At 42.3% G+C, this 5,000-nt stretch overlaps 3 long non-coding RNA genes across 3 annotated transcripts in view; 1 reads left to right on the plus strand and 2 right to left on the minus strand.

The window, feature by feature from the left end:
• The window catches only part of LOC134459983 (uncharacterized), a 52,897-nt gene that overhangs the window by 24,116 nt on the left and 23,781 nt on the right, over positions 1-5,000 (minus strand). The window lies entirely within an intron of this gene.
• On the plus strand, positions 722-1,821 carry LOC134459980 (uncharacterized). The gene is made up of 2 exons (XR_010036929.1): positions 722-983; positions 1,688-1,821. It is a non-coding gene; the product is annotated as an uncharacterized LOC134459980 (long non-coding RNA).
• Positions 2,731-4,462, minus strand: LOC134459981 (uncharacterized). The gene is made up of 2 exons (XR_010036930.1): positions 4,041-4,462; positions 2,731-3,421 (listed from the first exon to the last, which is right to left on the minus strand). It is a non-coding gene; the product is annotated as an uncharacterized LOC134459981 (long non-coding RNA).

Genomic DNA, 5,000 nt, shown 5'->3' on the forward strand with positions numbered 1-5,000 from the left:
GTCTCTCAGGTCACACAAGCCAATCTCAATATCTCAATATGACATCATTGTTCCCTCTCCCCCCTCGGGCACGACCAAAGCAGATATTCAAGGCAAGCGAGGTGGGGTTCATCCCACCCCACACAGGTGTGAAAAAGATGTTTGAGTGTGTGTGTGTGTGTGTGTGTGTGTGTGTGTGTGTGTGTGTGTGTGTCCAGTGTGTGTGTGTGTGTGTGTGTGTGTGTGTGTGTGTGTGTGTGTGTGTGTGTGTGTGTGTGTGTGTGTGTGTGTGTGTGTGTGTGTGTGTGTGTCCAGTATGTGTGTGTGTGTGGGGCGGGGGGTGTAAGGTGTCAATCTTAGTCAACTGTTCAGTCCAGATTTTCTCTCCATCGACTCTGTTACAGCAGTGTTTAGTGATTCTCAAACTTTGTTGTCTTAGGGCATCTCCTAATTAAGGGGTATTCCATTAAAATCCATTAAATTCCATTCCAGTTTTTCAAATCATTCCCAGTAAAGGGGTCGAACATAGAATCTGCATAACTGCGAACAGCGCGGTGTCCGAAGTTAGGGTGCAAAACAAGTGGATGGCTTTCCAGAGAGATAGATATTCGCTTCTCTCTATTTCTTAGTAGCCTTGTGATGGTCTATTTATGACACTGTTAAGTAATAAGATTACACTTTTATTCTCATGTGAATGAATCCATGATTTGCATGTGACGTCAAACGTTCTAGTGGACGGCTACTGGACGGCAAGAGTGCCACATTAATGAATGGATTCCTATGGGACTCGCAACGTTTAGTAACTCATAACGTAACTTAGATCGCCGATAAACTAAACACCGTGAACACCCATTGTGCTGTTTGTTACAAAAACAGATAGGGTTACAAACCAGGCGTGACTTTTCACTGGATCTCAAAATAAAACGAGAAAGCTGAGGTGAATCGCGGCAACCAACTGGAAAACCATCAAACTAGCCTACTCAAGTAGCTGGATGAGCACCACGGTAAGTTTCTCATTTGCCATCCTTTGTATCATCATTTGTCTCTTAATTCGTGAACGCTAGTTAATTTAAGTCTAATGTGCAATTTCAGTGGCTTTTTCTGTGAGGTCAATGTAAGATGCTTTCCATGATTAACGTTAATTATCAGCATCATTATGCTATGATGGACGTATGCTAAGATATTGCAGGCTGTAACATAAACACGAAATTCATAAAGCTCTTGGTAAAATAGCAAGGCTATGACGTTCATACTGTTAAGGTTCAAATGTAAAAGTAAACCATGTGTACATCTCTAGCGCTGATTTCCCAAGTAGTAGGCCTACTCTCCAGCATGATGCTGTCATGAAATGCCAATCACCTTATCCATGCTGGCCTATTTATAATGACATGCATAGGCCCACCAGTGTCGATGTTGTTGTCAATAATATGAAGTCCACCACTTTGTTGTGTTGTCATCCAAATTGTCTGCCCTCTGAAATCAGTCACACACATCAGAGGCTTAATGGTTTGGGAAGTGTTACGATTGGAGGGTTGCAGGTTCAAATCCCATCCTACACCTCTCCCTTCACCTCCCATCCAGGCTGAAGTAGGCCTACTTGAGCTAGGCACCAAGCCCCATGCTGCAGGGACAGTTAACAATTCACTCTGTGAGTAACAAAGTTGCTTTGGATAAGTGTCAGCTAAGTGTTATCTTTCTGTGTCTCCAGATGAGAAGAGCGATGATCTGATGTCATGACACATTGGATGTATGGAAGAGCCAGAGGTCCAGCACACCAAGTCAAGTTTAGCCGATTTCAACCTCTTAATCACACCAACTCAATGTAGTAATCAGTTCATTCAATGGCTCAAATACTTTATTTTTAGACACAAAGTACAAATACATGTCAAGGTTTTGTAGGTGATGGGAGGGGATATATTGTGGGGTGGACATGTACAATAGACGTGCAAGTACTTATTTATATTAATAAATGGTTATCTGAACTAGGCCTGTAATAGTCAACCCATTGATGCTGGATGCTGTGTACTCGTTGTATTGACCTAGGTTCTTGGAGCGACACAGCATTTAGGCATGACACATTCGATTTTTTTAGATTAAAAATGTGGGTATGTTAGAGCTGAATTAATGCAAGAGGATGGTCTTAGCTTTTAAAACTCATATCATGTCTGTATGTGCTTCAGAGACTTATTTAGTTATTTGGGGGGGGGGGGGTTTTAGGATTTCTGTTTATAGGATGAGGACACCTTTCTTAAAAAGGGCATAGGCAATTAGCTGGCATTTTGGTGCCGGCTGAAATGGGTTAATATTATTTACATACAGCACTATCCCCATACCAGTATACCTATGTCACCTGAGATATACATTTAGTGGAGACAATATAATTAGTTAGACTAGACTGAAGATAGACAGGCGGTCATGGGTAAGTGGTTAGAGTGTCAGCCTTGTATCCCAAAGGTTGCCGGTTGGACTCCCGACCCACCAGGTTGGTGGGGGGAGTTAAGTAATCAGTGCTCTCCCCCATCCTCCTCCATGACTGAGATACCCTGAGCATGGTACCGCCACACTGCTCCCTTGGGGCGCCATTGGGGGCTGCCCCCTTGCACGGGTGAAGCATAAATGCAATTTCGTGCAGTGAACACTTGTGTGCTGTGTCACAATGTCAATGGGAGTTGGAGTTTCCCAGTTGGGCTTTCACAGAAAATGTTCTACGTTGTTGTATTAGTACAATAAAATAAGCAAGACATGTCTGGATGGACTTCATCATTTCAGTTATTTATTATCACAGCTACTCACCATCAATGACAACCAGGGCTCACCAGCCAACCAGCCAAATGCTGGGAAAATTAAGTTTTGCTGGTAGAAAAGAAAACATACTTGGCACTTTGACCCATTATTTAATGTACCGGTATGTTTGGAGATTAACATACTAGCCATTTTGGGTACTAGTGAATAAAAAAAGTTAATTTAGAGCCCTTCTGAAAACTCCAACAACTGGTACAGGTGATCAGTGCATCAGGGGAGGAATGTAAGTGTAGGCCCGATGGATGAGGGGAACAGCATCACTGATGGATGAGGGGAACAGCATCACTGATGGTGAGGTCCTGGTGCTGCTGCAAAGCCAAAGAGGAAGAAGCCTCTCTGGACACCTCTTCATGTTGGCTCCCCCATCTAATTAGAAAAAAAAAGAAAAGACAAACATGCTATTTAAATGAATCTAGCCATGCATTGTAATGTACTGGTACAGTACTGAATAATTAACTCCCTTGGCAATATTGTCTGAATTAAAATGTGATGTAAAATGTCAGAAAATAACACTCATCCCAACTTACTAGTCATGTATTTACCTGTGCTGCTGGGATGCAATTCCTGGACGTCATCCTGGCCACCATGACTCATGGTTTTAGTTTGGGTGCTGACCACCTGACTGATGAACCTGCAATTACTAAACAATAAAAACAATAAAAGATAAATAACAGGTTTGTTGTGCTTTTCTTTCTCTTGTGAAGGTCATCTTTTCAAATTATTTATTTAATCAAATCAAATCAAAATTATTTAATCAAAGTATGTAACCGACATTCTGTCCTATGTGTTTCTACATGTGCAATGTAATGCAACACCGATTTGAAACATTGAAGTATGTCAAGTCAGCTTTTATTGTCACTTTATTTATGGTCATACAAGGGAAACGACGTTTTCTCTCTACATGCAGGACATAGACAGGACTGACAATTACAGACAGACAGAAAGTGCAAGACAGGACAGGTAGCAGTGATGGACTGGTAACATAAGTGGTCAATATTTAATACAGTACAAATGAACATATTGGACATGTAAACAGAAGATAAGATGTAGAATTGTATTTCACAATAGCCTACATTGTGCAGACGTGGCTGAACAACAATGAAATCCACTTGAATGAAACGAAGCGAGAGAATTCAAGTTAACCTACAAAATACATCTGAGATGAAAAGATATGCTATTCAAAACACCACTTTGCGAAATGCCTGACACAAAATGTACCGTGCATCTTGTAGCCTAGTAAGTTAGCAGCATTATCTTACCTGTGCCATGCCACGAAGAAGAGGATGCAGCCGCGGTGCCCAGCCACCAATGAAGAAACGGTGCATAAATGTGCTTATTTTGCCAATTCAGAGGTTTGGTTTAAGTTCACAACTTTACTGAGGAAAATAAACACGGGATAAAAAAAATACATCGCAGGCAGAGTAAGTTCATGGCTGGAAGCAAGCAACAACTTTCTCTTCTTCTCCCAGTTTCTCGTACCGCCCGTGCCCGTTATGCCATCTAGTGGAGCAGAATACATTTGAATAAATCTATGTTTTGAACACATCCACCGTGGCCAACCTAGCCTGATAACGCCAGGTACATATCCCGTTTAAAAAAAATACAAGAACTACGTGTTTCTTTGGTATTTTATGGTCAAAGTTGTCTTCGTCTGCATAATTCCTATGTACGAATGTGTACTTCTGCCGTCCAGCAAAATCGATTGCGTAATATTGTGACGTCAATGCAAATGATGGATAGGAGAGATACCCCGAACCTGAAGTGTTAGTGATCGCAAATTATGCACAGCCACAGATAGCACACATATTTGTTTACATTTTTTCTGATCTCGTGGCCAGCCAGATCCTTGCCATCCTGGTCCCTGGACCGCCATTTGAATAGGCCTGCCCTAATCCCTACACCTAATGCTCCTCTGCATCTCTCTGTCCCAATCAAACTATGCTCCATACCTTTGCTGTCGTTAGATTTGTCTTTGTACTCCCTACAGTGTGCTTGCATACCCCAAGTGGTACACGTGACGTACCCCTGGTTGGGAGTCGATGCTTTCCAACACTGGCCAGTACAATAATGATCATATCTGTCGGGACTAGAGATGCACCGGATCCTGATTTTTAGGATCCTGCCGGATACCGGATCCACTGCTTAAGATCCTGCCGGATCCGGAACCGGATACCGGATCCTACGAAAGGGTTGAAACACATAGCCTACTCGCACAGGTG

Source organism: Engraulis encrasicolus, chromosome 12 (genome assembly GCF_034702125.1).
Source record: "Engraulis encrasicolus isolate BLACKSEA-1 chromosome 12, IST_EnEncr_1.0, whole genome shotgun sequence".
Classification (NCBI taxonomy): domain Eukaryota; kingdom Metazoa; phylum Chordata; class Actinopteri; order Clupeiformes; family Engraulidae; genus Engraulis; species Engraulis encrasicolus.